A 13,374-nucleotide genomic window follows, 5' to 3' on the forward strand; every position below is an offset into this window, starting at 1 on the left:
CTTTTCTTTCTTTTTTTTTTTTTTTTGCTAATTTGTTTATTATCTTATTTTCCTTTGTACTATTATGAAGGTAGAAGAAGATGAAATAATAATTCTATATCAATTTCGTTCAATTACAAATTTGGTCCTCCACTTCTTCTTCTTTTCTTTTTTTTTAATATTTGAAGCAAGGAATAAGCTATAAGCTATTTTATTTGGAGAAGTAAATACTAAACAATTATAGTAAATAATAAATAGTAAATAGTAAATATTGTAGCAATTAAAGAGTTTAAAATTTATGATAGTTGATAAGAAGCTTTTAAACAGTGTTTACTGTAGTAAGTTGTGGTTATTATATTTTTAAATAGTTCTTATTCTAAATGCTCTCTTATGATATTGTTGGTAATAGGTTGATAGTTTCATGAAAGTTTAATTTTATATTTAATAGATTTATGAAATTTTAAAAATGTGGAATGGGTTATCAAACTTTTAATTTTGTATTTAACCAAATTTTAGGAATTTATTAAAGAAAATAAAAGTTGTGATCTTGTTAGACAAAATATATATTTTTTTCCTTTAGAATCTATGAAGTTTGAAAAATGGTGAAGAAGATAAGAATTTATTAGGAGTTAAAATTGAAAGTCTAAGAATCTAAACACTTTTACCTTTTAACGATTTATCATATAATTATAAATTTTTTAAAAGCAATTAAAATATCATCTTGATTTTTATTTTTTAAAGCTGGTTCTATTTTAATTATGTGTTTAAAAGTACATGTATAGTTAGTTTATTGTTGGCTTTTTAATTAAAGAAAAATCTTCTTTTGTTAGACTTATATATATATATAAATTTTGAAAAGACCTTCACGTGAGGTCTTTTTTTCTTAACATAAATTGTTATTTGTTATGTTTTATCAAATTTGATTAAAAAAGAAAAAAAAGCTTAAAACTAATCATAGTTACTAATTTCAAGATTAATGAAAAGTAGATTAGATTTGAGCATCTAAGAATACAATAACTAAAATAAAATGAGTAAAATACACCCGCTAAAATAAGATTTTAAATTTTCTTTTTCTTTTTGTAAAATTGTGAGATTTTTCCATTTCTTTAGTATGATTATTCACTTTTCTAAAAGAAAAAAAAAACATTTGAATTTCTACTCAAAATTTTAAAATGACTATAAAAGATACTTGGAAATAAATCTAGAAAATAAGCAACAGTATAAATAAATAGTTATTAAAGGAGATTAAATTAAAATTACAAGTTTATGGGTTGAAAATTTTAAGTTGTATCTACTTTTTCATACATGTTTAAAGCTTTTCTATTATTATATCTATCAACTTTAAATACTTGTATCTATTTTTTGTGTGCATGTGGGTCTATATACATATATTTGAGTCTAATTAATAACATGTAATTTATCAAATAATTATTCAAGGAATTATGTTGTGAGTTGATTTGATACATGTTCAAAAGTTTGGTGGCATAAGTTTAAATAAATAAAGATAGTGATTTGGATCCACTGGTGTTAAGTTATCTAATGACCTAAATTGTTACATCTTTTTTTATGGTACTATGTTGAATTAATGATTTATTAAATAAAATTAAGTTGGTGGATTATAAAAAATTTAATTATACATCAATATATCCTCTATCGTCACATGTCACAATTTTCTCCTTATCTTACTTTTATAGAGTATGTATTTATACTCTAAGCATATTATTGAGGTTATCAAATATGAGCCTACGTTACAAAGGAAAAAAATATTATTCTAACGCCAAAGCCCATTGTTATTAAGAGAAATGTCGTCGAGAGAAAGTCCATCTTTCTGACACCACATAGTGGTGATCGGGAGTTGTGACGAACTCTAAACGTTCAAGGAACGTCGTCGGGAGTTCCTTTAGTGAGAATGAAAATATTTAAACCCCTCTTCCGATGCATGAAAGAGGGTGTCAAGAGTTAATTAGGTATGAACTTCTGACCCCTTCATTAATGGGTCGAGAGATGGGTATTTTTTCTTCTAAATCCAGTCATTTACAGCTCGTCACCCCTATTTTCTCCTAAATTTGATCATTTCCCTCTCTCTCTCTATGATGTCCCCCAACTTTTACATTGTTCGTCCCTCCCGATATTAAGACACCACAAGCACTACTCATATTTTCTCTCCAACAACTTCTCTCTATCTTCGGTCTTCGTTGTATCTAATTCAATTTTTTGGTATTGTCGACTTTCTTTAGTTATATTTAATTTATGGAGTTGCTTACTTTAGGTTAGGATCTTTCTTCTTCTTCTTTTTTGGCTTCTTTGTATCCAAAAAGAAGAAATTTGAATATATTTTCTTTGCTTCATCTTCATTGTGATTTATATTTGTTTTTTCTCTCAAATGAAATCAATTTTGTGCTTATTGTTTTTTTTTTTTTTTTTGAAGTAGTAAGAGATGAAGAGCTCTAGATCCAATGTTTTGTGGTTTTTAAGTTATATGTATCAGTGTGGTATGTATCTTGGAAAATATTTATACGAGACTTGCTACTTATTTTGGGTAATTTGTTGTGCATATGGTTGGTAATGGTATTAAATGTTTCTATTGGTTGTATAGGAGTCGTTGTTCTTTGTCTTCGGAATGGGAAGCTTAGGTATGCCCCATATACATATTGTCATATATAGATTTATGCATGGTTATGAATGTGTGTTAATGTTACTCTAGCTTGATATATTTGATTCATTGTGTTAAAGTTGTTATTGTTGTGTATTGGACTTGAGAAATTTATAGGGTTGTGAAGGCGTGATGTACTTAATTAGTTATGTCACCTATCGTTTAGAAATGTCCTTGATATTATCTTATTATTGATATTATCTTATCATTTGATACACAAGCACAACTTATTTTTTCACAATATCCTTTGTTATTATTAATAGATGTTGAGTTTGAAAAGAAGTGGGTTCTCACATTGGTTGTTTTGTAGAAAGGTAGGGGGTTCCAAGCCCATAAAAGAAGTTCACCTCTTTTGTTTACAAATTTTTCTATTAGAAGCATTTTAAACTTTGGTGTACTAACTCTAATTTAAATTTCTTTTGTATTCTTTAGTGAAAGAGTGGGTCAAAGGTGTAAGCGGTTAAAAGTCTTGAGAGAGTGTTTCTATAATTGGGGTCGGGAGAGAAATTATTCACATAGTGGATTTTTTTTTCTTGTTCATGGTTTTTCTTCATGTTGTATGAGTTTTCCATGTCAATTCTCGTGTTTTCATGTTGTGTGACTATGGCTTGTGGTTTATAGTCAATCATAGATTTATTTTTTAAATTAATATAACGTGTGTTTGGTTTCAACTTTTGAATTGTTGTTTTTTTCTAAAGTAAGTTGAGATATAAATTTGAAATGTCTCATCTATCACTAGACAGATCATGGTGTTCTCGTAGTTAAGAGACGGTGTTGGATTTTGTAGAATGTTAGAAGAAAAATATTTCAAAATCTAAAATGTATTAGAAAATAACGAGTTCATAGGAATTGACTCATACTTTTAAAACAATTAGGAGATGTGATTAGGTGATTATAACTAGAGGCTTAAGATGCCACCACTTTAGTTTCAAATGGTTTCGGTTAAAATTAAAAATACTCTATCTTGGAAAATCCGATCTCTAGTTAATTTTTTTTTCAATATATTTTCTATTTTAAAAATAGAAACGATTGTGTAAGTGGTTAAAAAAATGATATTTAAAATAGTATTAATTAGCATATAGGAGATCGAATCTCCAACGTCTAAGAAGAAAAAGATCATGTCAATTATTATTGAGATAAACTCACTTTAGCACCACCTCCTTTCGTTTAAAGTATATTTTGAGATTAATTTTTAAATATTTTTAAAATATTGTAATAATTAGAAATATGTTTGAAGGATAAAACATTTTTTATCTCTTAAGTTTTATATTTACTCCTCATTTCCTTTTTATGTTTCAAGGTGTCCCCTTGAAATTTTATCTATCTCAAATGTAGTCTCTATATTTAAATATTTACATTTTTAACCTTGATTTCTTACCAAACGCTCACCTTCGACTTAAGTGTTGATGTCTATTTCAAACACTTAAAAGAAACTTAGCCATCACTGTTAAAATTAATTATATAAATTTCATTTCATAATTATTTTAAATTAATTATAGGTATTAATGTCATATTTTTTTTCTTGGTATGCAAGAGAGATGCAATAGAAACACATTTCACCTACCTAATTAATTAATGGATAAGAAACACACATTTAATAACTTGAAAAGTAATTTAACTACTTAACATATATACCCTAAACTATAAAGTTAATTAGAGATTTGATTGGTATAATAAAGAAAGATTGTTTTCTAAGCAATTAATTAATCAAAATTAAAATCCAATATATGTCTTTTTGGTACCACTTTTGAATGCATAAAAATATTTCATCCTTTCCTATAAAAGTCAAGAAAATCTTTGACATGATTGTCCAACTAACTATACGAATTGCTTCATCACATGACTTCGAGTACAAGTTATAAATAATGAAACCAACAATTATAGGTTTGTTACTTATAATATATTTATGGATAAGGCTTAAATATATCTTTTTTCATTATCTCATTCAATAAAATATATTTGTCATACATTAAATTATATGCGAAGCTAAAATGTCGTGGTTCTAGAGATATGACAATTCAAAGTTTCGAAAACAAAAAATAGTGATTCTCAAGATTTGGCAGCGAGATAATCAACGACTCAACTTTAAAAAGAAAAAATAAACCCTAGTTACTGTAGGCTAGGCGAAACAATTAAATCTCGACATTAATCTCCCTGTTGACCCAAACAAAGCTCACAAATAGATGTTACACAATGTTAGACACCTCACGTTAACTAGAAAACGGGCAATACTTGACGCCTTCACTTTTGAAATACTTAACCGTTCTAATAAAAACTACCAAGTAAAGTGAAAAAATGTCAAGAATAAAAAAAAGTGAAAAAACACATTTTTTTTTCAATACTTAACAGGTTAAAAACGTCAAAAGTAGTTTTATTAAAAATGTCAAGTAATACATATGTCTAAATATTCTTCAATTCTCCATTTTCTCAAAAAAAAAAAAAAAAAAAAAACTATTCTTGACACTGGATTGCTTGATGTATTGATGAGTGTCAAGTATACTTGATAGGTAAAAAGTATCAAGTAAACATTTTTTTGTAGAAGTGTCAATAGTATAAATAGGGGAACAATGTGTACTTTAAACCATAAGAAGTACGTGATATTATCTAAGCATCAAAGTGTGTTTGATTGAAGACCACACCTCTCTTTATTAAGATTCCATTTCGTAGCTATGACATGTGTGAGCATTATTTCATATCGACTACTGAATCACTTGAAACTAAATACACTAATGGGATGTTTGGATACTCATAATGAGATTTGTATGCATTGTAATGTAATCCAAACTAATGTATGGATTGAACACGTTCTGAGTTCGAATTATAATACTAAATTCATTTCGTTTTGAAAATTTTAATTCCATTTTTCAGTGTTTTCACTTTTTAGAATTTCATTTTTGTTCCGCCCTCAATTCGACATGCATTCCAACACTCCTATGATTTTTCTTGTAATCTTTAATTAAATTTCAGCTCACTAAACACCTCCTAAATATTTTTAATTAATTTAGTTTAATATTTATTCCTTTTTAATTTCAACAACTACATTCACAATTAGCTACGACCACGTTTACCTAACCATAGTGATCAAAATTGGTGTAATCAGAATCAGATTCCATCGATGAATGAACCGTAAACACAATTCGATTGCTTTTCTTTTATCACATTTACCTAAAAATATGAATCTGCCACATTTTATTACTATTGTTAACTGTATTATTCCAAACCTAGGTCTCTAACATTAACGATTAGCACTAACACAATAAATATGAGAAATTCATCATTTTTATATAATTACAATAACAATATTTGTAACGGTAAAATTAATAGTAGTAGATCCCACGTAATTTTTAGCTAAAATTCGATTTAACACATTTTATTTCTCAATCAAATTGCAAGTTTTGATTAAAAATTTCAAGATAAACCCCATATTTCATTACAATTACAAAAAGTAGGTAAACAACTACAAAAGTAATTATAAACTAAAACGTTTTTTTGATACATCATTATCTTTGAACCAATGTAACATGACCTAACTTGTTAACCCAATGTCTCCCTTTTTAACTCATAATAATCTCCCTTGCCATTGAAAAAAAATCAATTTATGTCAAAATGCCATCTAAATTCAAACATGAATTTCTTTTTGTCATTTCCTAGAGAGTATTGTGAGATAAGTTTTGTATTTTTTCTATGCATTTCTTTTTAGAATGTTATTTTCTTTTCCTATACATATACTTTGAAAGAGTATAATATTAATTTAGGTGCCATAAACACACATTTTCTACAGCAAATAATTTGAAGTTGATAACAGTCAAAAAGTTAAAAAGAAAAAGAGGCAAAAAAAAAAGGGTTGAGAATAAAAAAATGAAGAGTAAGAAAAGTATGAGTAAAATATGATGAAGTTTGAATAGAGTGTTACCAACAAGGAAAGGCCAATGGTAATTTGACCATTTTTCCCTTTAAAAAAAATGAAAATTTACTAGGCTTCAAATCTACTAAGTTATATTTGATCGAATTAGTCTTTATGATTATATATTTTAGTTGTTAGTTGTTGTAATTTAATTAAACCTTATAAATCTAACTACATATTTAGTTAATGTGTCAACTAAATTAAAGATAAGTTGTATTAACAAATTTTTAGATGTAAAAATATATTCAATAGGCAATTTATAGAATTTAATTAAATCATAAAAAATCCCTTAAAATTTAAATAACTATCCTAATTATCTTTTAAATTTAAAAGAAAATAAATTAGACAAATTCATTCTCCAAAATTCACAATTTGGTAAACGAGATTTAAGAATCAATTGCTAAGTCCTACCATTTTTTTATTATGCTATACTCTAACCTATAATCTCATTTACAAAACTAAGTGACATTTTATGATTACTTGATTACATGGAATCTACTATGCATTTTTTAAAATTTAATCTACATCATTCACACTATGATCTAACTAAAAAAAAAAGAAGATAAATGCCCCTTTAATTTTATTTTAGGGTAATAGTTTAGAGAGTGTATATATATATAATATTAAAATTTGGTCAGTATGGTATCTATATTAGATATATACTCTCACGTGGATTGTTGCATTTATTACATCGGCTTTTGCAATAATTGGGATACTGAATCAAATTTCAAAATATCAAAACAAATATTTATTCACTAACTTTTTTATTTAATATTACTAAACCCACCCTTTATCAAATTTCAATTTTATTATCATGTGACTTCAACACAATAAACTTTGCTAATGAATACCTCATTTGTGACCATTTTGATTAGTGAAGTTTAATGTGATGAAATAAAATGAAATTGTATTTAGATATTAAAAATCATATTTCTAGAAAAATATAAACTTCAAAATTTCCACTAGCCATTTTGACAAAAAGAAATCGAAGGTCAATGATCATAAAAAAGAAATTAAAAAAAAAAGAAGAAGAAGAAGGAATAATGTGCTTTGGATTCCAACCGCGTGGAACATTATGGCCATGAAAATTAAATAAACGACACAATGAGACACTATCATGGCCTCCTTATTTCATTCTCCTCTTTTTCTTTCTAACCATATATTTATAATAGATAGCACTTTTATACTCTCTATAAACCTTACCATTTTGAAGAATTTTAATTCATGATGGATTTTTATTTTTAAAAATCCAAAATGATTTTAATTCCTATTTCTACTTAAATCTTTTCTTTTTTCCTTTTTAAGTTTGAATGTGTAATGATTGTATTCAAAATTTGTGTTACTTCTCAAATGTTTTCATGTTTTAATCATGTTCTAAATGTTTAGCAATATAAAATAACAGCTTTGGTTTATGGTTTTTGTAAATTTATCAAACAACTAATGTATAAAAAATGAAAGACATAGGTGACATAATTTACCTAGATTATTAACGTGACAACTAATAGAATGTGCGTAACAATTTATTGCCTAAATTATTTTAATCATATCTTTTTAAAGATGAAAAATTGTAATGTCATATTTTCACGAATCTGAATTCTAGGTCTAAAGCATTACAAATGGTATTAGAGGGAAATCACTCATAAGATATAATTTTGAGGCAAACCAAACAGAAGCTTATAGACATGTAATTACTCGAGTACACGAGAAAAACATGAATAAACTGATATCACACGTTCAAATAAGAAAGGACATGAAAACATAGTTAAAAGGCTTAAAAGAAATGAAATTACTACAGATATCAACAAAGTCCACCTTCTTTTGGTAACTTCTATCATAAGAGATAATTTCATAGTTAAGTGTGTTTAGCTTAAAGCAAATCTAATGTCGGATAACCACTTGGAAAATTTTCTAAAATACACGTGCGAAATAATAAAACATGCTGAAAGAACTTATATTGATTTGTGATTAGGACAAACTTGTACGACTATTTGAAACTGTTCAAAATAAGGAAAGAACAAGTAGTAGAGTTAACAAAAAATTTAAAAGTTTTTTTAAACAATATCTTAAATGTTAATGTTTATGCAAGAACTTTTACCTCAACTTTACTATTAATTTAACTTTATTATTAATCTGAAGTTAATTTTTTTAATCATATTTTAAGAAAATAATATAGTTAAGTGGTCTTTTAAAAAATAGAACAAAATATTTACACCAATTTTGAAAACGAAAAAAAACTCAAATGTCCACAATGAAAAATTCCAAAAATCTCTCATGACTAATTAGAATCCAGCGCATGTAATATATTTGGAAACTATCGTTTAGATTTGACTATTTTCCTATACGATCATTTACGATTTTTTTAACAAAATTTTTTTGGTACGCAATATTTTATATTTGACACAATTGTTTAATTTAATTGTTTAAATTTGGTAGCCAAATCTAAACAATTTTTTTCAAAGATTTTGTATGTGATCATTTAGATTTGACTCTTTTTGTACACTCGTTTACATTTGACAATCCAATATTTCAACGATATTTTTTCATAATCTTAAACCAAATAACAGTTTGAAAAAAATATATAAAAAAATTACAGAAGAAGAGGAAAAGATGATGAAAAAGAAAAAATTAGAGAATAAAGAAAATGAAAAAAAAGGGCAAATGAAAATATTTAAAAAATTGCAGATGAGAAAAGAACGATTAAAAAAAATATCGCAAAAAAAAAGAAAAAAAAGGATAGCAGATGAAAAACGAAGATAAAAAAAGAAAAAACTTGAAATTAAAAAAAGATGTAAATTCGATGGCTTTTTTCAATTTGTGAGACAGGACGAATTAACCTAAAATTAATTAGATTAAAAAATATAAGTGAGTCAAATATAATTCCAAAATTGAAAGGAGGGAAAGGAAATGCAAACATATAATTTTTTTTTAAAAAAGGTTAATTGAATGAATTGAAAGTTGAATGAAAAGAGTGACAAAAATGATATTTAACTTTAAGTAACATCTTAATATAAAATTTGAAACATCATCACATGAGTACACACTATTCATAAAATAAAAAATATATTATTTAACTGAAAATAGAAATATACATATATAAAACAATAAAGAAGAGTAAGTTAAAGTTTTGTTTATTGAGAAATGTGTAAGAAAAAGAGGTTGTGAGGTGAGAAAAGATTTTTATAATTTGAGTATTAATTTGGATGATGTTAAGTATTGGAATAACAACAAATAATGGGTCGTTGTCCGTACGTCCCTTCGCCAATCACGGGATCACTTCCTTTCTTCCACTTTTACACTTTTTCAATACTTTCCCATTTCTTTTCCTTCTTTTTTCTTTTTCTTATAATAATATTCACATAACAATATGTATGGTCATCTCTATACCTAAGAAGTAAATGTCAAATAATTTTCATATCTATAACTTATACTGTGCTTATTGCTTTCTTTACTTCAACAATATATCCGTGGGAATTCCACTCTTTCACATTTGGGTCAATCATCATCAAATGCAATTGAGTTTGGTTAGAGATTTTTGTTTTCGTCCTTGCCGTTCTTTTTTTCTAAATATATATAATCACACGTCTTTCAAAACATATTTTAGATAACCATATTTGTAGATACTGCTTTGTTTTCTATGATTTTTACTATAAAAAATGTCTTGGAGTTACGTAGTGTTCTGTCCTATCTATATAATGTGTATCTCGTCCATGTATCTTTTATTATTGTGTATATATAAATAACTTGTGAATCTTTCAAAACATCACAAAGTCTATTGTTTTGTTTGTTCTCTATGATTTAAATTATATAGCAAACAATAATCAAAATCCTTTCAACTTTTTCAAAATGTTACTTTTGTGGAATAACTATTTGAAAGTTATCATCTTATCAAAAGTGTTGAGTTGTACTTCATGTCCACTATTAAGCTGTATGATAGGCATTTATTATAATTTCTTCATAATCATAAATACATAAAAAACCAAAATAAAATTTGGTTGAATTAAAAAAAAAAACAGGTGTAATGAAGGGTGGTTCTTCACTTTTTAAATGTTATATACTTAATTAAGTTAATCTATGGTAATTAATCTTTTTTAAGATTGGTATAGGTTTATCCAAAATTGTAAATATTAAATATTTCGATTCTTTTATTATATCAATTTTTATTTCATTCAAACATAATATATATTATTTTCATAATAATAATGTTCACGTTTAAAATATCATTTTTGTATTTATATCCGAATAAATCTTAAACTTAAATCTTAATGTTAATTTAATTAATTAAAAACTTAAATCTTAGTGTTAATTTAATTAATTTAATTGTTGATTTTTTAAAAATGTGTTTGGTTCTCTGTATTAATATTTTCATTTGAAAACATATTCACTGTATTTTCTTTACATAATTTTTTTTTATTTACTCAATTTTATTAAAAATTAATTTTGAGAGATTAAATTTAAAATTTGTTGGATGTATACAAATTAAAATTGTATAACAGACATCTGTGACAAACTTTGAAGTGTACGAATCAAAATTATGGTTTAACCTAACAGTGATAAGAAAAAAATTATTTGGCATATGAATAAATCCAATTTGTCCCCATATTAGTTGAGGTAGTGCACATGGTAGTAGGTCCAAAACGCCACTCGTTTTCACCTTTCTCTTTCCAACCCCATATTTATAGAATATGTCACCATCATCTCGATATTCTTCTTCTTACTTATCTTGCATTTAAATAATCAAAATCATAAACACACATATTGTTTATAAAGAGTAGTAGTAGTGTTACGGTACATGAGTTTGTTAGAAGTCGAAACCTTACTAGAGAGGTTGAGAGTGATCAAAGAGGAATTGTCGAGCTCTTTTCTTTCAATAGATTAAGTAGAGTTGGATGTGTTGGATTGGAGGTCATTAGGTTTTTCAATAGAGAAATGTAATATTATTGATGTCCTTTTTTTTTAAGATACCTATTAACTAAGAACTCTATTAATATTAGGTGTTTTTGCTATTATCCGGATGAGTTGAACACAATATCCTTATGTTATTAATAGGTTTTTTTTTCAAATGGGTTTTGCTCCCGGAAGGAATAGTTTGTCTTTAAATTTGTATGAACTTTGATTTTCTTAAGAAAAAAATAAACAAACTCTAATGCATTATATTTTTTAAACATTAGCAACTAATTTTATGATTAACAAATCAATAAGTTTGAAAAGTATGAGATGTGATGAAAGGGTAAGATTTGATATATATAAAATTTAGAATAAATTTTGATTTATATGTTGACATATTCTTTAGCATCCGCATCATACTTCCAAAACCTATATTAAGTTGTATATATCTCATCAATTTGCATCTATTTTAATATTAACCACAAACTTTAGGAAGTGATAGGTTATTGTTAAAAGATATGGATTAGTTCTTATGCATTCAATTAATTTTAAAGCGTATGTATAAAATTAATTTAATGAAATTCTATAGAAAACAACATTAACAACCTTTTCTTTCCTTTCATTTCTAAACTTGTGAATTTAAATATATCTATTTCCAATAAATAATATTAAATAATCATAATATTGAAATAATATTGAACTTCTATTTGTGTAAGAGATAAACTTTCGTACGTTCAACGGACACCTGTAAGTATAGCTTCAATTTGTACTAAAACAATCACGGTAGAATTTAAGATTAATCTTAAAAAAAAAATTCTTTAAGAAATAAAAATAAAATTGTTGAACATACCTAAGTATTTTTATAATTGCTAGTTAAAATTCAAAAATAAAGTTTTTGAACTTAGTTGAAAAGAAAACTTAACTTTATTTTTGAAAATATGAGGAAAAAAAGTAGGCAATAAAATAAAGAAACTTAAAAGATGGGAAAGAAAAGAAATCAAAACTAAAATAGGTGTCAAATGGACTAAAAGTATTTCAACTCATCAATGACATAAAAGCAAAACAAATATATCATTCTTACTTATCATTACCGTACAAATCAACCTGAGTTCTTTCAAGTTCCCATTCACCTGCATCTTAGGAAAATCAACATATATTATTCATTCTTAATTTTAGAGTTCCAATTGTTGAACCACCGAAAAGAAATGTACACTTTGTTGGTATAGTTATTAACTCTAAATTCTTTTAAGCATTTGATCTTAACCTTATTTTCATATCTTTAGGATGTCTTTCATTAAGATGTGATATCAGATTATTCATGTCTCTCTATTAAACTTATGACATTATAATAAAACTCAATTCATTGTTTTAAAGCATATTATATGGTTAAAATACTATTTTTTTCATTATACTTTAACGTAAAAACATATTCAAATGACTAATTTTGGTCATTATAATCCAAATAAACCTTAAACTTAGTTTCTTAAAATTAATTTTATTTATTGAAAAGAAAATTTATTACTTAAAATTAAAAAAAAAAAAACTATTGCAAGTATTTATAAATATTATAGAATATCATACTATAGCGATTAATCTATCAAGTAGATGATACTAGTATTTAAATTTATTTTATTATATTTAAAAATAAATAAAAAAAATAATAAATTTGTATCTAAGAAAATACAAATACATCATGTTTTTAAATTCTATTGAAAAAATGGTAATAGAAGATTAATTAGAATGAAGTAAATTCAATAAACAAAAAGTGGAAGTATGGATGAACAAATAAAGTATTATTATGGAGAATTGGGAAAATGAAAATGAAGATTAAAAGTTAGAGAATTGAATGCTATCTCTCTCACACTCTTAAAGGCAATGCCACCTAATTAGTATGTGGAAGGGACATTTACAAAAGAAAAAGAAAAAAAGAAGATGGATAAGGATCAAATGTGAT

Source organism: Cucumis sativus, chromosome 2 (genome assembly GCF_000004075.3).
Source record: "Cucumis sativus cultivar 9930 chromosome 2, Cucumber_9930_V3, whole genome shotgun sequence".
In the NCBI taxonomy this organism is placed as follows: domain Eukaryota; kingdom Viridiplantae; phylum Streptophyta; class Magnoliopsida; order Cucurbitales; family Cucurbitaceae; genus Cucumis; species Cucumis sativus.